We start from the raw sequence: 24844 nt of genomic DNA on the forward strand, positions 1-24844 counted from the left end.
ATCTGCAGATACATATGAAGGCATGAATGTTTTATTTTAAGCTGGTATATCCATGTGCAGGCTGGAATCAAGATTGCCGGGAGAAATACCAATAACCTCAGATATGCAGATGACACCACCCTTATAGCAGAAAGTGAAGAGGAACTCAAAAGCCTCTTGATGAAAGTGAAAGTGGAGAGTGAAAAAGTTGGCTTAAAGCTCAACATTCAGAAAACAAAGATCATGGCATCCGGTCCCACCACTTCATGGGAAATAGATGGGGAAACAGTGGAAACAGTGTCAGACTTTATTTTTCTGGGCTCCCAAATCACTACAGATGGTGACTGCAGCCATGAAATTAAAAGACGCTTACTCCTTGGAAGGAAAGTTATGACCAACCTAGATAGCATATTCAAAAGCAGAGACACTACTTTTCCAACAAAGGTTCGTCTAGTCAAGGCTATGGTTTTTCCTGTGGTCATGTATGGATGTGAGAGCTGGATTGTGAAGAAGGCTGAGCGCTGAAGAATTGATGCTTTTGAACTGTGGTGTTGGAGAAGACTCTTGAGAGTCCCTTGGACTGCAAGGAGATCCAACCAGTCCATTCTGAAGGAGATCAGCCCTGGGATTTCTTTGGAAGGAATGATGCTAAAGCTGAAACTCCAGTACTTTGGCCACCTCATGCGAAGAGTTGACTCATTAGAAAAATTCTGATGCTGGGAGGGATTGGGGGCAGGAGGAGAAGGGGACGACAGAGGATGAGATGGCTGGATGGCATCACTGACTTGATGGACGTAAGTCTGGGTGAGCTCTGGGAGTTGGTGATGGACAGGGAGGCCTGGCATGCTGCGATTCATGGGGTCTCAAAGAATCAGACATGACTGAGCGACTGATCTGATCTGATCCATGTGCAGAAACATATACAGAAAAAAAAAAAAAACAGAACATTGGGGACAACTGTATTTATAAGGAGAGTTTATTTTGCAGTATTTTCTGGAGAAGGAAATGGCAACCCACTCTAGCGTTCTTGCCTGGAGAATCCCAGGGATGGGGGAGCCTGGTGGGCTGCCATCTATGGGGTAACACAGAGTCAGACACAACTGAAGTGACTTAGCAGCAGCAGCAGAGTATTTTTTGGGGGGAGATTTTTGCCTTTAAAGTAAAGTAACTTCACAAAATAGAAATTTCTGACTGTGGAAAAACCAGATAGCTACCCAGAATTTCTTACCATCGTACTCCATGAAAGGAGAACCAGCACCAACTGGAACTGGTTACATTTGTGGTTTTCTTTATATTGTTGGTGTCATTAAATCTGATGGTTCAGACTTTCACTGTGTCAGGAAAACAATCATTTTGTGGTAGGAGTGGTTCACAGTGATACTGGTTTAGGTGGGAATATTCTGGATTGTTTTGATCACCATCTTCAGTAGAGGAACTTAAAGCACCCCTTATAAATAAGAGATGCCTTGTGTAATAATATATGCCTTGTAGGCTGCGACGGGCGCGCTAAAGCGCAGGCGGCTGCGACGGGCACGCTAAGCACCGCCGAGAGGAGCCACCCCACATCTGAGGTCAGGGGCAGAAGCCAGGAGGACCCCATGCCCGAAGGGCGGCACCCAAGAGGAGTTATCCCAGGTACGAGGTCAGGGGCAGCGGCCGAGAGTACCAGACTGCGACGGCGCAGGAACTGCCAAGAGGAGCTACCCCATATCCGAGGTCAGGGGCGGTGGCCGGGAGGAGATACCCCATGCCCAAGGCCAAGGGCGGCGGCAGGGAGGAGCAACCCCATGCCCAAGGCCAGGGGCGGTGGCCAGGAGGACCAACCCGACGTCCAAGGAGCCGTGGCTGCGCGGGCGCAGGTGGGCCTAGATGGCTATCCCACGTTGAAAGTCAGGAAGGGGAGTGGTGAGGAGATACCCCTCGTCCAAGGTAAGGAGCAATGGCTGCGCTTTGCTGGAGCAGCCGTGAAGAGATACCCCACGCCCGAGGTAAGAGAAACCCAAGTAAGACGGTAGGTGTTGCAAGAGGGCATCAGAGGGCAAACAAACAGAAACCATACTCACAGAAAACTAGTCAATCTAATCACATTAGGACCACAGCCTTGTCTAACTCAATGAAACTAAGCCATGCCCGTGGGGCAACCCAAGACGGGCGGGTCATGGTGGAGAGATCTGACAGAATGTGGTCCACTGGAGAAGGTAATGGCAAACCACTTCAGTATTCTTGCCTTGAAAACCCCATGAACAGTATGAAAAGGCAAAATGATAGGATACTGAAAGAGAAACTCCCCAGGTCAGTAGGTGCCCAATATGCTACTGGAGACCAGTGGAGAAATAACTCCAGAAAGAATGAAGGAATAGAGCCAAAGCAAAAAGAATACCCAGCTGTGGATGTGACTGGTGATAGAAGAAACGTCTGATGCTGTAAAGAGCAGTATTGCATAGGAACTTGGAATGTCAGGTCCATGAATCAAGGCAAATTGGAAGTGGTCAAACAAGAGATGGCAAGAGTGAATGTTGACATTCTAGGAATCAGCGAACTGAAATGGACTGGAATGGGTGAATTTAACTCAGATGACCATTATATCTACTACTGTGGGCAGGAATCCCTCAAAAGAAATGGAGTGGCCATCATGGTCAACAAAAGAGTCCAAAATGCAGTACTTGGATGCAATCTCAAAAACGACAGAATGATCTCTGTTCGTTTCCAGGGCAAACCATGCAATATCACAGTAATCCAAGTCTATGCCCCAACCAGTAATGCTGAAGAAGCTGAAGTTGAATGAAGACCTACAAGACCTATGAAGACCTACGAAGACCTACAAGACCTTTTAGAACTAACACCCAAAAAAGATGTCCTTTTCATTATAGGGGACTGGAATGCAAAAGTAGGAAGTCAAGAAACACCTGGAGTAACAGGCAAATTTGGCCTTGGAATATGGAATGAAGCAGGGCAAAGACTAATAGAGTTTTGCCAAGAAAATGCACTGGTCATAACAAACACCCTCTTCCAACAACACAAGAGAAGACTCTATACGTGGACATCACCAGATGGTCAACACCGAAATCAGATTGATTATATTATTTGCAGCCAAAGATGGAGAAGCTCTATACAGTCAGCAAAAACAAGACCAGGAGCTGACTGTGGCTCAGACCATGAACTCCTTATTGCCAAATTCAGACTGAAATTGAAAAAAGTAGGTATGACCTAAATCAAATCCCTTATGATTATACACTGGAAGTGAGAAATAGATTTAAGGACCTAGATCTGATAGATAGAGTGCCTGATGAACTATGGAATGAGGTTCGTGACATTGTATAGGAGACAGGGATCAAGACCATCCCCATGGAAAAGAAATGCAAAAAAGCAAAATGGCTGTCTGGGGAGGCCTTACAAATAGCTGTGAAAAGAAGAGAAGTGAAAATCAAAGGAGAAAAGAAAAGATAAAAGCGTCTGAATGCAGAGTTCCAAAGAATAGCAAGAAGAGATAAGAAAGCCTTCTTCAGTGATCAATGCAAAGAAATAGAGGAAAACAACAGAATGGGAAAGACTAGGGATCTCTTCAAGAAAATCAGAGATACCAAAGGAACATTTCATGCAAAGATGGGCTCGATAAAGGACAGAAATCGTATGGACATAACAGAAGCAGAAGATATTAAGAAGAGATGGCAAGAATACACAGAAGAACTGTACAAAAAAGATCTTCATGACCCAGATAATCACGAGGGTGTGATCACTGACCTAGAGCCAGACATTCTGGAATGTGAAGTCAAGTGGGCCTTAGAAAGCGTCACTACGAGCAAAGCGAGTGGAAGTGATGGAATTCCAGTTGAACTATTCCAAATCCTGAAAGATGATGCTGTGAAAGTGCTGCACTCAATATGCCAGCAAATTTGGAAAACTCAGCAGTGGCCACAGGACTGGAAAAGGGCAGTTTTCATTCCAATCCCAAAGAAAGGCAATGCCAAAGAATGCTCAAACTACCACACAACTGCACTCATCTCACACGCTAGTAAAGTAATGCTCAAAATTCTGCAAGCCAGACTTCAGCAATATGTGAACCATGAACTTCCAGATGTTCAAGCTGGTTTTAGAAAAGGCAGAGGAACCAGACATCAAATTGCCAACATCTGCTGGATCATCAAAAAAGCAAGAGAGTTCCAGAACATGTATTTCTGCTTTATTGACTATGCCAAAGCCTTTGACTGTGTGGATCACAATGAACTGTGGAAAATTCTGAAAAAGATTGGAATACCAGACCACCTGATCTGCCTCTTGAGAAATCTGTATGCAGGTCAGGAAGCAACAGTTAGAACTGGACATGGAACAACAGACTGTTTCCAAATAGGAAAAGGAATTCATCAAGGCTGTATATTGTCACCCTGTTTATTTAACTTATGTGCAGAGTACATCATGAGAAATGCTGGACTGGAAGAAACACAAGCTGGAATCAAGATTGCCAGGAGAAATATCAATAACCTCAGATATGCAGATGACACCACCCTTATGGCAGAAAGGGAAGAGGAACTAAAAAGCCTCTTGATGAAAGTGAAAGTGGAGAGTGAAAAAGTTGGCTTAAACTCAACACTCAGAAAACGAAGATCATGGCATCTGGTCCCATCACTTCATGGGAAATAGATGGGGAAACAGTGGAAACAGTGTCAGACTTTATTTTGGGGGGCTCCAAAATCACTGCAGATGGTGACTGCAGCCATGAAATTAAAAGACGCTTACTCCTTGGAAGGAAAGTTATGACCAACCTAGATAGCATATTCAAAAGCAGAGACACTACTTTTCCAACAAAGGTTCATTTAGTCAAGGCTATGGTTTTTCCTGTGGTCATGTATGGATGTGAGAGTTGGACTGTGAAGAAGGCTGAGCGCCAAAGAATTGATGCTTTTGAACTGTGGTGTTGGAGAAGACTCTTGAGAGTCCCTTGGACTGCAAGGAGATCCAACCAGTCCATTCTGAAGGAGATCAGCCATAGGATTTCTTTGGAAGGAATGATGCTAAAGCTGAAACTCCAGTACTTTGGCCACCTCATGCAAAGAGTTGACTCATTGGAAAGGACTCTGATGCTGGGAGAGATTGGGGGCCGGAGGAGAAGGGGACGACAGAGAGTGAGATGGCTGGATGGCATCACTGACTCGATGGACGTGAGTCTGAGTGAATTCCGGGAGTTGTTGATGGACAGGGAGGCGTGGCGTGCTCCCTGTGCCCAACTGAACCCACTCCAGTGTTCTTGCCTGGATAATCCCAGGGATGGGGAGCCTGGTGGGCTGCCATCTATGGGGTCTCACAGAGTCGGACAAGACTGAAGTGACTTAGCAGCAGCAGCATGTTCAAGAAAGTAAAGATTTAAATTGATATCAAAATATAAGAAATTCTTATATTTCTTATAACAAAATATAAGAAATTCTTTAAATGGCCAAACTGTTCACCGACCATAACATGGTTTGATAGTCCTTTATAGTTCCACATGTACTGTAGCTGTTTCCAAAGATAAATGAAACATTATCCTACTATATTTCTTATTATATGAAAGGTATATACCCTGTGGCTAAATGATATAAATGAATTCTCATGAGCATTTATCAAATGAATAAATGAGTGAATATGTGAATGAAGGACTGACTAAAAATACAAATACCACTATGCTTAACTAAGACTGTTATGTTGCTTTGTTATTTCTTGAGATCTCATTCTGTATCCAACATGATGATATTCAAATATTTCCAGCATTAAATAAGAATTATTGTTTTTATTAAGACATGATTAACATTATTTTATATATATAATATATATAGTATATTATATATATTATTATATTAAAGATTATATCATGTTAATTATATTAATATATAAATATATAAAAATATATATTATATAAGTATGTTTATAATATATAGCATTATATATTATATATTATATATTATATTTTATTAAATTATACATAATAGTTATATTTATTTATATTTATTATATATATTATATATACTATATATAAGTATATATATAATTATAATTATATCATAGTATATAATATTATATATATATTATATATTATGTATCATATATATATTATACATATTATATATATTACATTATATAATATATGTTACATATATATTATATATAATATATATAATATATAACAAAATATAATATAATATATATAAAATATAGTATAATATGTAATATATATAATATATATTATTATATATATTATAATATAATGTAATTATATTATATATTATATTTATAATTATATATTATTATAATAATATAATATATTATAATAGTATATAAATAATTTATTATATATATTATACATTATTTATCATATAATATATATAATATATAATATATTATAATATATACATATATACATATATATTGTATACATATTATATATATAGTATAATACATATAATAATACATATAATGTACATATACATAATACATACATAATACATATAATAACATAATACCTATCATGTTTATATTTATATATATTATATATTATATTTATATATTATGTATATTAATATATAATATATTATAATAATATATAATATAATAATATATAAGGTATAATATTAATATATTATAATACATTAAATATGTATTAAAATACAAAATTTATATGAAATATATTAATATATTATGTATTTTTAAATATAATTATATATTTATGTTTATGTATATATATTTATATATTTAAATACACATATTTTATATATTTATATATTTATAAATGTTTATATTTATAAATATACTTTTATAACTATATATATTTATATATTCATAATTTATTATATATTTATATGTATTATATATAGATATTATATATTATATGTATAATAGATATTATATATATGTATATTATATATATGACATATACATGTTATATATATTATATAATTATATATATTATATATATACATATATATTATATATAATATAATTATATATTAAATGATATTATATTATAAATATTAAAAATATTTTTAATATTATAATATTCTTCACAACTCAGGGATGGAACCTGGACCTCCCACATTGCAGGCAGATTCTCTACCATCTGAGCCACCAGGGAAGTCCTGTATATAAATGTATACCATAACTTTGATATTTCTTTGAGATTTTCACTCTATTTCTAAGTTTTGATTTCATAAATGAGCAACAAGAAGCATTTCTGTTAATTTCATATTCACCTCTTTGTTGTCCTTGGTGGCTCAGATGGTAAAGGGTCTCCCTGCAATGGGGAGACCCAGCTTAGATCTCTGAGTGGAGAAGATCCCCTAGAGAAGGGAATGGCAACCCATTCCAGTGTTCTTGTCTGGATAATCCCAAGGACAGGGGAGCCTGAGCATATTCTGAGATTCTGTTCCACTCCAGTAACTTGTTTAATTCCTTTAGAGTTTTTGGATGGAATATACATTCTAAGCTGAACTATCTTTCAAATTACAGGAATTAGAAGTTGTTTAGGATATTTTTGTCATACAGAAAATTATAATTTATAATTCTAACATCAACAGCTTATAATTCAGTGTTTCTTTGTTAGCTTCCTTTGAATTTTTTAGGTCATTAGGTAATATTTAGCTGAGAAATATATGAATTGAGAAGCAAACAGGCAAGCAATAAGAAAAACACTAGTTTTATTGCATATTTTTTCTGTGTCATTGTATGTGATTTTAAACAAATCTACCATATATATATATATACACACACACACACACACACACACACACACACACACATATATCGAAACATCAAATTTATACCTTACATATATATAAATTCTGTTTGTCAATTATACCTTGGTAAATCTAAAAGAAGTTAAAAGCATAAAACAATATATTTTAAAAAGAGAAATGTTTACTGTGCAATCTAGATAACTTTTGCTGCTGCTGCTGCTGCTAAGTCACTTCAGTTGTGTCCAACTCTATGATACCCCAGAGATGGCAGCTCACCAGGCTCCCCTGTCCCTGGGACTCTCCAGGCAAGAACACTGGAGTGGGTTGCCATTTCCTTCTCCAATGCATGAAAGTGAAAAGTGAAAGTGAAGTCGCTCAGTCCTGCCCGACTCTTAGTGACCCCATGGACTGCAGCCTACCAGGCTCCTCCGTCCATGGGATTTTCCAGGCAAGAGTGCTGGAGTGGGTTGCCATTGCCTTCTCTGTAACTTTTGCTGTGATGTCATTATGCAACAGTTTTGGAGTCTCTGGAAATGATAATGGGGCTTAGTGAGAAGGTGACAGTTAAACTTTTGACTTACTTTCGTATACAACGTTTCTAAGTCTGCTATTGATTTTTCCTCATGTTTTCAAGAAATATAAATTGCATCAGAAAACAATAATTATATTTAATTGCCTGTTTTGAGCCTCTAAAGAGGAAGGAAACGGATTCTCTCTAGGGCCTTGTGCCACAGAGAGTGGAGGAGACATATGGGACTCAGCCTTCCCGGTAAATCAACAAGTCCTCTGGAGGGCGGAGAGGGGCTGCCTTTCCCACAGTCCCATGTAGGGTATCTAATAGATACCTTAGCTTCAGTTATTTCTTCATGAGGGAAATCACTTGGGGGAATTTTGAGTCACAGCAAACGTTACATATCAGGAACAAGAAGTGCATATTTTCCTGAAAGATATGTAGAAGGGCCTGGCTTAGCTGAACTCCTTTATAGCAGTGTCCTGAACAAGTGTTTCCTGGCAGTGAGGAGAGAGGGGCCCTGAGACTCTTTGGTGCACGTCTCTCTGCTTCTGCCAATTCGGGGTAGAACTGTGCAAGGGAGAATAGGCAGGTATTTAAGCAAAATTGAATTTAAAAGAATTAAAAGGTAACTTCTAAAGGAGAGGTAGAATCAACGATGTTGCTCTAAATAAGATTTTCAGTTCAGTTCAGTTCAGTTCAGTCACTCAGTCGTGTCCGACTCTTTGCGACCCCATGAAATGCAGCACGCCAGGCCTCCCTGTCCATCACCAACTCCCGGAGTTCACTCAGACTGGTGTCCATAGTCAGTGATGCCATCCAGCCATCTCATCCTCTGTCGTCCCCTTCTCCTCCTGCCCCCAATCCTTCCCAGCATCAGAGTCTTTTCCAATGAGTCAACTCTTCACATGAGGTAGCCAAAGTACTGCAGTTTCAGCTTTAGCATCATTCCTTCCAAAGAACACCCAGGGCTGATCTCCTTCAGAATGGACTGGTTGGATCTCCTTGCAGTCCAAGGGACTCTCAAGAGTCTTCTCCAACATCACAGTTCAAAAGCATCAATTCTTCGGTGCTCAGCTTTCTTCACAGTCCAACTCTCACATCCATACATGACCACTGGAAAAACCATAGCCTTGACTAGACGGACCTTTGTTGGCAAAGTAATGTGTCTGCTTTTGAATATGCTATCTAGGTTGGTCATAACTTTTCTTCCAAGGAGTAAGCATCTTTTAATTTCATGGCTGCAGTCACAATCTGCAGTGATTTTGGAGCCCCCCAAAATAAAGTCTGACACTGTTTCCCCATCTATTTGCCATGAAGTGATGGGACCAGATGCCATGATCTTCGTTTCCTGAATGTTGAGCTTTAAGCCAACTTTTTCACTCTCCTCTTTCACCTTCATCAAGAGGCTTTTGAGTTCCTCTTCCCTTTCTGCCATAAGGGTGGTGTCATCTGCATATCTGAGGTTATTAATATTTCTCCTGGCAATCTTGATTCCAGCTTGTGCTTCTTCCATTCCAGCGTTTCTCATGATGTACTCTGCATATAAGTTAAATAAGCAGAGTGACAATACACAGCCTTGACGTACTCCTTTTCCTATTTGGAACCAGTCTGTTGTTCCATGTCCAGTTCTAACTGTTGCTTCCTGACCTGCATACAGATTTCTCAAGAGGCAGGTCAGGTGTTCTGGTATTCCCATCTCTTTCAGAATTTTCCACAGTTTCTTGTGATCCATACAGTCAAAGGCTTTGACATAGTCAATAAAGCAGAAATAGATGTTTTCTGGAACTCTCTTGTTTTTTCGATGATCCAGCAGATGTTGGCAATTTGATATCTGGTTCCTCTGCCTTTTCTAAAACCAGCTTGAACATCTGGAAGTTCACGGTTCACATATTGCTGAAGTCTGGCTTGGAGAATTTTGAGCATTAATTTACTAGCGTGTGAGATGAGTGCAGTTGTGTGGTAGTTTGAGCATTCTTTGGCATTGCCTTTCTTTGGGATTGGAATGAAAACTGACCTTTTCCAGTGCTGTGGCCACTACGGAGTTTTCCAAATTTGCTGGCATATTGAGTGCAGCACTTTCACAGCATCATCTTTCAGGATTTGAAATAGCTCAGCTGGAATTCCATCACCTCCACTAGCTTTGTTCGTAGTGATGCTTTTAAGACCCACTTGACTTCACATTCCAGGTAATCTGGCTCTAGGTGAGTGATCACACCATCGTGATTATCTGGGTCATGAAGATCTCTTTTGTACAGTTCTTCTGTGTATTCTTGCCACCTCTTCTTAATATCTTCTGCTTCTGTTAGGTCCATACCATTTCTGTCTTTTATCGAGCCCATCTTTGCATGAAATGTTCCTTGGTATCTCTAATTTTCTCGAAGAGATCTCTAGTCTTTCCCATTCTGTTGTTTTCCTCTATTTCTTTGCATTGATCACTGAGGAAGGCTTTCTTATCTCTTCTTGCTATTCTTAGGAACTCTGCATTGGATGCTGATATCTTTCTTTGTCTCCTTTACTTTTCACTTCTCTTCTTTACAGCTATTTGTAAGGCCTCCCCAGACAGCTGTTTTGCTTTTTTGCATTTCTTTTCCATGGAGATGGTCTTGATCCCTGTCTCCTGTACAATTTTACAAACCTCCATCCATAGTTCATTAGGCACTCTGTCTATCAGACCTAGTCCCTTAAATCTATTTCTCATTTCCACTGTACAATCATGGTGGCTCAGAGGATAAAGCATCTGCCTGCAATGCAGGAGACCAGGGTTTGATCCCTGGGTTGGGGAAGATCCTCTGGAGAAGGAAATGGCAATCCACTCCTGTATTCTTGCCTGGAGAATCCCATGGACAAAGGAGCCTGGCAGGCTACAGTCCACAGGGTTGCAAAGAGTCAGACACGACTGAGCGACTTCACTTTCACTTTCACTATACCTGAATGGTCTAGTGGTTTCCCCCACTTTCTTCAATTTAAGTCTGAATTTGGCAATAACTTTGAATTTGGCTCATGATCTGAGCCACCGTCAGCTCCCAGTCTTGTTTTTGCTGACCATATAGAGCTTCTCGTTCTTTGGCTGCAAAGAATATAATTAATCTGATTTTGGTGTTGACCATCTGGTCATGTCCATGTGTAGAGTCTTCTCTTGTGTTGTTGGAAGAGTGTGTTTGCCATGACCAGTGCATTCTCTTGGCAAAACTCTATTAACCTTTGCCCTGCTCCATTCCGTAGTCCAAGGCCAAATTTGCCTGTTACTCCAGGTGTTTCTTGACTTCCTACTTTTGCATTCCAGTCCCCTATAATGAAAAGGACATCTTTTGGGGGTGTTAGTTCCAAAAGGTCTTGTAGGTCTTCATAGAACCGTTCAACTTCAGCTTGTTCAGCATTACTGGTTGAGTCATAGACTTGGATTACCATGATACTGAATGTTTTGCCTTGAAAACGAACAGAGATCATTCTGTCGCTTTTGAGATTGCATTCAAGTACTGCATTTCCGACTCTTTTGTTGACCATGATGGCTACTCCATTTCTTCTAAGGGATTCCTGCCCACAGTAGTAGATATAATGGTCATCTGAGTTTAATTCACCCATTCCAGTCCCTTTTAGTTCGCTGATTCCTAGAATGTCGACATTCACGCTTGCCATCTCCTGTTTGACCATTTCCAATTTGCCTTGATTCATGGACCTGACATTCCAGGTTCCTATGCAATATTGTTCTTTACAGCATCGGACCTTGCTTCTATCACCAGTCACATCCACAACTGGGTATTGTTTTTGCTTTGGCTCCATCCCTTCATTCTTTCTGGAGTTGTTTCTACACTGATCTCCAGTAGCATATTGGGCACCTACTGACCTGGAGAGTTCCTCTTTCAGTATCCTATCATTTTGCCTTTTCATACTGTTCATGGGGTTCTCAAGGCAAGAATACTGAAATTCCCTTCTCCAGTGGACCACATTCTGTCAGACCTCTCCACCATGATCCTCCCCTTTTGGGTAGCCCCACACGGCATGGCTTAGTTTCATAATCATTCTAAATATAATTGCTTAAATGAATCCACCGAGAAAATTTCGCATCCATTATTGCATGGACATATACACACTGTATTTATCAATGTATCTATCATCTATCTAAATTCTTTAAACACAAAATATAAATGTACATATATAAATATGTATATCTTTTGTGTGTAAAGCTTATTATGTCAAAGCTCAATCATCTTCCTTTATGAAACTTCAATCATCTCACTTAAAGTTTGTTTCATAATTTATATTTTTTCCAAATCTTCCCTTAAACCATCTGTTCACCTTCTCTTTATCTTCCAATTCTATTATTCTATTTCCATATATGTTCTCTGTACTAATTATATGATGGTGAAATAAGCTTACATGCTTTCATGTCACAGCTAAAGAAATAGTATATCAATATAAAGGATACATATAGCAAAACACTATTCCAAGAAACATTTATATGTATGATACCTATATAAATATAAATATGCAGATACCTTTAAAAGAAGGAAAGAAAGAGAACATGTCTATTGTTATTCCCTGAATATTCTTTTCTAGCAAATAATCCATAGCTATTAATACAATCCAGATGCACAATGAAGACATATTCACTTTTCACTTTCGCCGAATCAGGCTATTAATCTTGGAAAGATTTTGCACTATTATTGACCTTCCTATCCTTTGTTGTCAGTTGACTTCAGTCCACAAGAGCAATATTCCCCTAAAGTACACACACAGACACACACAGACAAGCATGTATACCTACATAAATGAATATCTGTTTTTGTGTTTCTAAATAATAAAATTGTATGTGCTTAGTTTCTCAGAATTATAAGTGACTTAATCTGGGAATAGTACAATGCAAAGTAGTAACAAAAGATTATCTTGCTAATAAAGATATTTATAATTTACAAAGCAGTGGTAGTATTTGCACACATTCACTGTGTTTTAAAAATAAGTGATACAGATACAGATTTTTAGCAAGCTATTACCACTGAATGTGATAACTAGTTTAGATAGGATTTGTTAATTTCAAAATCAAAGAGAAAATAATTTCTGAAGCTGTGCACTGACATTTTTAGCTTGTGGAACTTCAGTATCTACCCAAAAAAGTCATAATGCTCCAAGATATCACTCTTATTTGCCCTTCTCTATAAAAGGAGAGAGATCCAGTCACAATTTGATATATCAATATTTTTAAACATTGTCCTCCTCCCCCATTAGTTATCTCTTCTCTCTAAAAAAGTTTTTTTTTTTTAAATTAGGCAGGACGGAGAGAAAAAAGAGAGGATTTCTTAATTTATGTCTCAATCTTTTCAACATATGATAGTTTCAGGATTTATCCAACTTCTGCCTAGAAAATTTCCTGGAATTTTGTTGTTGCTGTTATTATAGTTCTCTTTCTTTTAACCTCCTGTATTCAATCGTTTCCATTAGATTTTAATAGATTATGATGGCTGTATTATCTGAGAATCTTGGTGATTTATTGTTTACTTGGTTCTCAATAAGAGTTGGTTTTTCCTTCTTCACTTTATTATCAGAATTGGTCACATGTCATGTGGTTGCTTTCTCCCAAGGAGAAAGTGGTACTGCACCTCCCTATCCATCTGGATATAGCCAGCTCCATATAAATGTGAACAAAACTGACATATATATTTATGGGAATAAACTTTAAAAGCAACTGTTCAAGCTTCATCATATTTTTTAACTTTGAGTACTGGTGACAAGTCATACTTCTGCAATGATCTGTTGCATGTCTATATGAAGGATTAATATATATACATGGAATTTTGAAAATTATATAACTACAGAAATAGCACATACAACTAATAATTGTGATTTTCCTTGTCCAGAATGAATACAAATTTATTGTTTGTTATTTTGATTACCTGAATAGCACAAGCTTATTGTCATAAACTGCACAATTTCAATAAAGCAAATAGAATGATTTACTCTGAGATTTCCATAATTAACAATGATGATTACTTTTGTATTGACCATTTCTAATATGTGTATGTATGTAAGGTTTAAGGTGTACAATACTTGTGCTTTTATAGCAGATACTTACTTTTACAAAAATTTAAATCCTTTGTCTTTCCCCCTAATTTTCCTATCCCCACTATCGTCTCTAGGAAAATATATTTTAAAAAACCAAGACTTGTGAATATTCCCATTGCTTTTTCCAAGCTCATCTTATTATATGTAAAGATTTCAATAATATCTTTTGTTTTATCAACTCAACAAATCATATTATGGATTTAACCTGATATACACATAAATGATGCCTAATAATTACTAATATCATTGTACAACATCATTTATTAAACTACATTCCCAATGAGAGCTACTTTTCACTCTAAGAAATTATTTCTCTGCAGAATAATTGCTAGGCCAAACTATAATAACATGTTAATTAATGCCCATTACTAACTTAGTTTTTAAAATTTCTGTGACAACTCTATGGAACTGAATAATATACTTTCAAATAAGTGATATAACTGAATCTGTATTACTACTGGGCCTATTATAGCAATTCTTGTCTAAAGTTCTTACTACAAGCACAGAGAACATTTCACAATAAGGTTATAGAATTCCAAGTGAATGATTTGCTATTTGTTGACCCATACACAACTGTATAACTTGAGACAGAAAGGATTCTCAGTGTTACAAGTAATTTTTATTTTGGTAATAAGTACCACTTTTTTGAATCAAGGAAAATTGGAAGTGGTAAAACAAGAGATGGCAAGAGTGAAGGTCAACATTCTAGGGAAACAGCAAACTAAGATGGACTGGAATGGGTGAATTTAACTCAGATGACGATTATATCTACTACTGAGGGCAGGAATCCCTCAGAAGAAATGGAGTAGCCATCATGGTCAACAAAAGAGTCCGAAATGCAGTACTTGGATGCAATCTCAAAAACGACAGAATGCTCTCTGTTCGTTTCCAAGGCAAAACATTCAACACCACAGTAATCCAACTCTATGCACCAACCAGTAATGCTGAAGAAGCTGAAGTTGAATGGTTCTATGAAGACCTACAAGACCTTTTAGAACTAACATGCAAAAAAAGATGTCCTTTTCATTATAGGGGACTGGAATGCAAAAGTAGGAAGTCAAGAAACACCTGGAATAACAGGCAAATTTGGCCTTGAAATATGGAATGAAGCAGAGCAAAGACTAATAGAGTTTTGCCAAGAAAATGGACTGGTCATAACAAACACCCTCTTCCAACAACACAAGAGAAGACTCTACATGTGGATATCACCAGGTGGTCAACACCAAAATCAGATTAATTTTATTGTTTGCAGCCAAAGATCGAGAAGCTCTATATGGTCACCAAAAATAAGACCAGGAGCTGATGGTGGCTCAGATCATGAACTCCTTATTGCCAAATTCAGACTGAAATTGAAGAAAGTAGGGAAAACCACTAGACCATTCAGGTATGACCTAAATCAAACCCCTTATGATTATACAGTGGAAGTGAGAAATAGATTTAAGGGCCTAGATCTGATAGATAGAGTGCCTGATGAACTATGGAATGAGGTTCATGACATTGTACAGGAGACAGGGATCAAGACCATCGCCATGGAAAAGAAATGCAAAAAAGCAAAATGGCTGTCTGGGGAGGCCTTACAAATAGCTGTGAAAAGAAGAGAAGCAAAAAGCAAAGGAGAAAAGGAAAGGTATAAGCACTGAATGCAGAGTTCCAAAGAATAGCAAGAAGAGATAAGAAAGCCTTCCTCAGAGATCAGTTCAAAGAAATAGAGGAAAACAACAGAATGGGAAAGACTAGAGATCTCTTCGAGAAAATTAGCGATGCCAAGGGAACATTTCATGCAAAGATGGGCTCGATAAAAGACAGAAATGGTATGGACCTAACAGAAGCAGAAGATATTAAGAAGAGGTGGCAAGAATACACAGAAGAGCTGTACCAAAAAATCTCCATGACCCAGATAATCACGATGGTGTGATCACTCACCTAGAGCCAGATATCCTGGAATGTGAAGTCAAGTGGGCCTTAGAAAGCATCACTACGAACAAAGCTAGTGGAGGTGATGGAATTCCAGTTGAACTATTCCAAATCCTGAAAGATGATGCTGTGAAAGTGCTGCACTCAGTATGCCAGCAAATTTGGAAAACTCAGCAGTGGCCACAGCACAGGAAGGTCAGTTTTCATTCCAATCCCAAAGAAAGGCAATGCCAAAGAATGCTCAAACTACCGCATAATTGCACTCATCTCACACGCTAGTAAAGTAATGCTCAAAATTCCCCAAGCCAGGCTTCAGCAATATGTGAACCATGAACTTCCTGATGTTCAAGCTGGTTTTAGAAAAGGCAGAGGAACCAGAGACCAAATTGTCAACATCCGCTGGATCATGGAAAAATCAAGAGAGTTCCAGAAAAACATCTATTTCTGCTTTATTGACTATGTCAAAGCCTTTGACTGTGTGGATCACAAGAAACTGTGGAAAATTCTGAAAGAGATGGGAATACCAGAACACCTGACCTGCCTCTTGAGAAATCTGTATGCAGTTCAGGAAGCAACAGTTAGAACTGGACATGGAACAACAGACTGGTTCCAAATAGGAAAAGGAGTATCTCAAGGCTGTATATTGTCACCCTGCTTATTTAACTTCTATGCAGAGTACATCATGAGAAACGCTGGACTGGAAGAAACACAAGCTGGAATCAAGATTGCTGGGAGAAATGTCAATAACCTCAGATATGCAGATGACACCACCCTTATGGCAGAATGTGAAGAGGAACTGAAGACCCTCTTGATGAAAGTGAAAGAGAAGAGTGAAAAAGTTGGCCTAAAGCTGAACATTCAGAAAACAAAGATCATGGCATCTGGTCCCATCACTTCATGGGAAATAGATGGGGAAACAGTGGAAATGGTGTCACACTTTATTTTGGGGGCTCCAAAATCACTGCAGATGGTTACTGCAGCCATGAAATTAAAAGATGCTTACTCCTTGGAAGAAAAGTTATGACCAACCTAGATAGCATATTCAAAAGCAGAGACATTACTTTGCCAACAAAGTTCCGTCTAGTCAAGGCTATGGTTTTTCCAGTGGTCATGTATTGATGTGAGAGTTGGACTGTGAAGAAGACTGAGTGCTGAAGAACTGATGCTTTTGAACTGTGATGTTGGAGAAGACTCTTGAGAGTCCCTTGGACTGCAAGGAGATACAACCAGTCCATTCTGAAGGAGATCATGGGATCACAAAGAGTCAGACATGACTGAGCGCCTGAACTGACTGACTGACCACTTTATAGACAGATAAATTGAGCTTAAGATAAATATTGAAAATTTATAATAAATATATAAGAAATCAACTTCTGAAATAGTTAGTTTTTCAAGGAACTAAGGTATTTGCATCCACTGTCTCAGTGCCATCATGACATCCTTGTTCCTTAGACTGTATATCATGGGATTAAACAGAGGCATCACAATCGTGTAGAAGAGGGAAAGTACTTAGTCGGTTCCTGCTGAGCCTTGGGTCTTGGGTCTTAAATATGTGATAAGGCCTGATCCAAAGAACAATGCCACAACCATAAGATGAGAGGAGCAGGTAGAAAAGGCTTTGCCCTGACCTATGGCTGATGGCAATTTAAAGACTGTGGAGATGATTTTGCCATAAGAGGCAAGTATCAACAGAAATGGAACCAAAACAAACAGCACAGCAACTGTGGAGACCAACACTTCATTCAGAAAAGTGTCCCCACAGGCCAGCTTGAGTATGGGAGAGATGTCACAGAAGAAGTGGTTGATGAGGTTAGAACCACAAAAGGGCAGAAAGAAAATCTAGCCTATCTGGCCTATTTGGATTGGGATTCCACTGATCCAGGAGCCAGGCACTAGCTGGATAAACACCCTGTAGTTTATGACCAGAGGATAGCGCAGAGGGCTACAAATTCCATCACGGCCAGAAGGAAGCACTCAGTGGCCCCAAGTATAAGAATGAAGCACATTTATGTGACACACGCAACTAAAGAAATTGTTCTTCTTTGTGTCCAAAGACTCGTGAGCATTCTGGGGAGTGTAACAGACACATAGCAGATTTCCAAAAGGGAAAAATTGCCAAGGAAAAAATACATGGGGGTCTGGAGACCAGGGTCTAGTTTTGTTATCAGAAATATGATGCCATTGCCCATCAAGATAATTATATAGATGAGTAAGAACCGTCCACATAAAAACCCCTGGAGATGAGGAACATCAGCAAAGTCCAGGAGAACAAACTCCATCAGTTTAGTGAGATTACCTTCTGGTGCTTTTTCTTGGTGATCCATCTGTGAAAAAGGGTAAATGTATTATCTGCTTTTTATTTTTACCATCAAGGGTCAGTGCCTGTTTTATAAATTGTATCAGGATATCCAGATTGATTTCCATGATCAATGCAATTGTTTCTAATTTAAGAATTTTATTATGTATGCATTTCCCCTTTCTCAGTTTATAATCCATGTGTTATCACCATACACTCTTCCTTGAAATATCTTTTAGGGCATTCTTTCCGAATACAGTCCAATGTCAAAAAAGTTAAAGTGTTAGTTATTCAGTCATGTCTGACTCTCTGATCCCATGGACTGTAGCCCGCCAGGCTCCTCTGTCCATGGGATTTCATAGGCAAGAATACTGGAGTGGGTTGTCATTCCCTTCTCCAGGAGATCTTTCCTACCCAGGGATCAAACCCAGTCTCCTGCACTGCAGGTGGATTCTTTACTACCTGAGCCACCAGGGAAGCCCCAAATGCCCTGATTGGCACAGGCTTTGGACAAATTGATAGTTATTGAAAATAGAACCACAACTTTGCCATATGATCTCAGTTTTAAATATTTACATCATTTTGTGGCCATGTTTCATGGTTTGCGGGATCTTAGTACCCCAATCCAGAGAAGGCAATGGCACCCTGCTCCAGTACTCTTGCCTGGAAAATCCCATGGATGGAGGAGCCTGGTAGGCTGCAGTCCATGGGGTCGCTAAGAGTTGGGCATGACTGAGCGACTTCACTTTCACTTTTCACTTTCATGCATTGGAGAAGGAAATGGCAACCCACTCCAGTGTTCTTGCCTGGAGAATCCCAGGGACTGGGGAGCCTGGTGGGCTGCCATCTATGGGCTCGCACAGAGTCGGACAGGACTGAAGCGACTTAGCAGCAGCAGCAGCAGTACCCCAACCAGACACTGAACCTCAGGCTGATGGCAGTGAAAGTACAGAGTCCTAACCATTGGGCTGCTAGGGAATTCCCTTAAATATTTACATTTTTTTGACAATTTTATTGTATTTCTCTACGACTTTATGTACTTCAGTAGAACTATTAATATAACAGAAATTATCTTCCTTATATATTTTCAGCTACGTATTTAAATTCTTCATTTCCCTTCCTTCACTTGATGATCTTGATCATACATGTTGTTATATACAATTCACATTATTAGGCGGTTTGCAAAAAATTAGAGAATATTGGATTGTACATAGGGGAATAAAATACATATATTTCAGTAAGATACTATGTGGGGGCTATCAGAGAATTTCATTCCGGAAAAGTTGTGTGGGAATAGATACAGATAGAAGCAATTAAGAGGGTCACTTTGGGAAAACAGGGGTCACCTGGAATGTGTTCACTAGCTGTGTAACTTCCTGTCATGCTTTACCCTGTGTTCTGTATGCATCTCTGATGTCTTTGTTGTCCCTCGAAAATAATAATAATTCAGATAACAGTTTCTAAACTCACTTTTCTTGAGCTAGGATATTGAGATTTAGCAAAGATGGATACATTGATCATTTGCACATTGGTATTGTGATTGCAAATCAGTGCTTTTTTTTTATTTTATTTTATTTTTAAACTTTAAAATATTGTATTAGTTTTATCGAAATGAATCCGCCACAGGTATACCTGCGTTCCCCATCCTGAACCCTCCACCCTCCTCCCTCCCCTCCCCTCCCTCTGGGTCATCCCAGTGCACCAGCCCCAAGCATCCAGTACCGTGCATCGAACCTGGACTGGTGACTCGTTTCATACATGATATTATACATGTTTCAATGCTATTTTCCCAAATCTCCCCACCCTCTCCCTCTCCCACAGAGTCCATAAGACTGATCTATACATCGGTGTCTCTTTTGCTGTCTTGTACACAGGGTTATTGTTTCCATCTTTCTAAATTCCATATATATGCGTTAGTATACTGTATTGGTGTTTTTCTTTCTGGCTTACTTCACTCTGTATAATAGGTTCCAGTTTCATCCATCTCATTAGAACTGATTCAAATGTATTCTTTTTGATGGCTGAGTAATACTCCATTGTGTATATGTACCACAGCTTTCTTATCCATTCATCTGCTGATGGACATCTAGGTTGCTTCCATGTCCTGGCTATTATAAACAGTGCTGCGATGAACATTAGGGTACACATGTCTCTTTCCCTTCTGGTTTCCTCAGTGTGTATGCCCAGCAGTGGGATTGCTGGATCATAAGGCAGTTCTATTTCCAGTTTTTTAAGGAATCTCCACACTGTTCTCCATAGTGGCTGTACTAGTTTGCATTCCCACCAACAGTGCAAGAGAGTTCCCTTCTCTCCACACCCTCTCCAGTATTTATTGCTTGTAGACTTATGGATTGCAGCCATTCTGACTGGCATGAAATGGTACCTCATAGTGATTTTGATTTGCATTTCTCTGATAATAAGTGCTTTAGAGCATCTTTTCATGTGTTTGTTAGCCATCTGTATGTCTTCTTTGGAGAAATGTCTATTAGTTCTTTGGCCCATTTTTTGATTGGGTCATTTATTTTTCTGGAGTTGAGCTGTAGGAGTTGCTTGTATATTTTTGAGATTAGTTGTTTGTCAGTTGCTTCATTTGTTATTATTTTCTCCCATTCTGAAGGCTGCCTTTTCACCTTGCTAATAGTTTCCTTTGTTGTGCAGAAGCTTTTAAGTTTAATTAGGTCCCATTTGTTTATTTTTGCTTTTATTTCCAATATTCTGGGAGGTGGGTCATAGAGGATCCTGCTGTGATGTATGTCGGAGAGTGTTTTGCCTGTGTTCTCCTCTAGGAGTTTTATAGTTTCTGGTCTTACATTGAGATCTTTAATCCATTTTGAGTTTATTTTTTAAATCATACTTAAGTTTGAATCCTAACTCCATTATTTATCACCTGTTATATTAAGTAATTATTTAAATTTTCTGTTTGCTTTCTTGAGATAATTAAACATTATGTTGTTGATAAAATTACCTATTACTTTTAATATGTTTATACATAAATTATGCTCCTATAATTATTAATATGGTATAATGTTCTTAAATCTTTAGTTGCCAGGGTTGTAACACACTCCCTAGAAAAATTATTTTTTGTAGAGTTAATGAGTTTCTCACTGATGATTACTTTTTTCCATTTTTTTTCCTTTCATCAGAGCCAGAAGTAGGATACGGTGTTACCTAAATAAGGAATGAGACTCCTCTAGTACAGAATCTCAGAGCATGCACTCAGTTTCAGGGCTAACTCTGCATTGCACCATTATTAAATTGATGCCTCCTTAAATATTGCACTCCAGACATCACTTGACTCAGCATGAGTCCCAGCCCTGCTTCTCATTTCCCTACCCTTTATGTTTCAAGTTTTTCCATGCAAGCATAGTCTAAACATAGTGTCATGGACGAAAAATACAATCCTGACTGTTGGGAGCCGCATTAGGCATTACTGACAAAATGGAGGCACAGCCCCAGACCCCTGTCCTCATTCTGCAGGCACGGTCCCGGGATGAAGGAGTTAGGCCTTGTAATTCTGATTTGTCTTTTCCTCTTCTCGGCTGAGTTGACTGAAAAAGAATATTAAGGTTCTTATTGTTCTTGAAAGGAGCATGAGAAGGCACAAAGCCTTCTGCAGCTGTGCTCAGAGAATAATTCATGAAGTTAATCACTGACATTTGTTTAAGGACTTTTACAAAAGAGTGTTCCAGGATGATCACAGAGGCCACAGCTTGAGGCCATGGGAGGGATTGCTATCTGAAGCCTATTTGTGAGGAAAATGTTTATGGCAAAGGAGTTTAATGAATTTAGGGCTTAAAAATAATTAAAATAATTAGAAGTTAAAGATTTAAGGAATGTTGTAAAGTTAGCATATTTTACTATAGCTTATAGAAGTTAGGAATTTTAGAGACACTATAGCTAGAAGCCTTTTTAAGAGATAGTGAGCTCAGGATGTCACCAGCAAACAGGATTTAGGAAGATAAGTAGTAAACTGAGGAATGTAGCATGAGTGAGTGAGTGAGTGAAGTCGTTCAGTTGTGTCCGACTCTTTGCGACCCCGTGGACTGTAGCCCACCAGGCTCCTCCGTCCATGGGATTCTCCAGGCAGGAATACTGGAGTGGGTTGCCATTTCCTTCTCCAGGGGCTCTTCCTAACCCAGGGATCAAACCCAGGTCTCCCACATTGCAGGCAGAAGCTTTAACCTCTGAGCCACCAGGGAAATCCACCAGGGAACTCATGTAGCATGGGTTACAATGTAATCACAAGTTAACTATAGGGCACATTAGAGGAGGTAAATAATAAATAATAAGGCTGATTCCGAGAGAATCACTGAAGCAGGAACTCTGTTTGAAGAGCAACAATGATTTATGGAGGTAATAAATCTGGGAGAGTGGGAACTGAAAATGTCAAACCTCTGACCTAATGTTTTTGTAAAAGTATAAAAAAGAATCTTAAACTTGAAATAAATGGGCAGTTCAAAAGAAAACTGAGAGGCTGTCTCATTCGCCAACACCGTCCATCTTTTCAGGTTGAATCCCTGGCTGCTGGAGCTGGACTCCAGCACCTGACAAGATGGCCTGCAATCGAATCACGGCTTCACTTGCCAGCTGTGTAACAAACTGCTTAATCTCCATGTGCCATAGATCACTTGGCTGCAAAACTGACTAACAGTTGTACCAACAGTTAGGATTGCTATATGAATTAATTCATTTGATACATGTAAAGAAACTTAAAGTTGTTTGGGCATTCATAGAAAATCTATTTGAAAGCTAGCTATTATTGTTTTTATTAAAAGCTAAATTTTGTTCTTCTAAATTTCACTCTTTGCTTTAACAGTATGAAAAACTGCTCTCTAATTTACTTTGATTTGGTATCACATGGTTAATGTGGGAATTAAATAAGATATTAAAACAATCATCACAGTGTTACAAAAATCCAAGACTCTTAGATGTGAATTCTCCATGAATTTTCTGCCAATAATTTAATAATATTATCACCTCCACTCTGTAGAACTAACAGGGAGAGCACCCATGACTTTGGAGCACACAGTGTTGCAATTTCGCTCATTCCTTTCATATACTGTTTTTCTTTCCCACTGATATTGCATGATCTAGGATCTAAGTGTCACACGAGTGTATGTTCCTCGGTTCTTTGTCTCGTCACAACAAAGATTTGGAGCAACGGACATTAAAGCCCTCGGCGCATCACAGCTCTCTGGTCTTGGACAAACTGTGTTACAGCTCTTAGGCAAATCAGTGTTACAGCTCTATTTTATTTAGAAGATAGCAGGAGAATCCAAGACTGGAAGAGAAGGGAGTGGTGGAGTGCGTGGGGAGGGAGAAAGAGAGAGAGAGAGAGAAAGAGAGAGAGAGCGCGCGCGCGCATGCACGCGGGAGAGAGAGTCCGAGAGAAAGCGCTTTGGCTCCTCCTTTTATATGTTTCTTCCTCCACCTGGGCCTGCCCTATGCAAATTGGGCTTAGCCAGGAGTGCTGTTTGTTCTTCCTGAAGTTTTCACTCTGGTCCTCGGACCTTCCTTGTCTTTTAGCCACCGCCATTTTGGACTCCTTTTCCCTATTCTACCTACCTAACATTCCCCCCTCAAGAGATGGGGGGCTCAATTCTTTGGGAATAGGGGCATCGAGGTCTTTCTGGCTACTTCCTGCTGAACTGGGGTGGCGAGGGGTATTGGGCCTCCCCCTCTTGCTAGTCTCAATCCTCAGAGTCCTTATAGCGGTGTCCAAGGGTGTGTGATATTTTCCGTGGTCAGCTGTAGTTTTATATCTTTGTTGAACTGGCACTGCATGTTGTAGCTGGTTGACCTGGGCAGAGACAAAACAGGTTAGACAATTGACAGTACATGGAATAATCATAAGCATCATCAATATAGCATAACAAGGACTAGTAGGGACATTGGTCAATTTTAAATTCACATTGCCAGGATAAATCAAGTCCCTCCTTGTTCAGGAATCAGAAGATCTATCTCCTGTCTGTCTTGGAGTACAGTCTCTGTCAAGCTGTGTTGACTCCTTAGAGTTATTCTGAGAAATCTTATCCCCAGAAACCAGATTTTGGGGGTGTTCATTAGAATGACACTCATTGGTAGTTCTGAATAGGTATCTGAGATCTCCCAGGGGCTCACAGGTGTATTGAGTGTCCTCTTCTGTTTTCTTCCATGGCTTGACTCGTGAGTAGTGAATCCAGGAGTCATGTCCTGGTACCTTGACTGCTGTGGGGGTAGAAAGTATTACAGGGTAGGGGCCCTTCCATGTGGGCTGGAGTTGAGCCTTTGGGGACCCATCTTTCCAGACTTTAATTAGGACTTGAGTTCCTGGAGCACATAGTGGTGACTCTTTAGAATCTTTTGGGTCCTGGTTCATACCCCACAAGCGTATATCCTGTTGGA

At 39.0% G+C, this 24844-nt stretch overlaps 1 pseudogene; it reads right to left on the bottom strand.

Moving 5' to 3' along the window:
- Positions 1 to 17562: 17562 nt before the first annotated feature.
- LOC133253355 (olfactory receptor 10AG1-like) lies at positions 17563 to 24301 on the bottom strand (annotated as a pseudogene).
- Between the last annotated feature and the right edge of the window lie 543 nt (positions 24302 to 24844).

Source organism: Bos javanicus, chromosome 8 (assembly GCF_032452875.1).
Source record: "Bos javanicus breed banteng chromosome 8, ARS-OSU_banteng_1.0, whole genome shotgun sequence".
NCBI classification, from domain to species: Eukaryota; Metazoa; Chordata; class Mammalia; order Artiodactyla; family Bovidae; genus Bos; species Bos javanicus.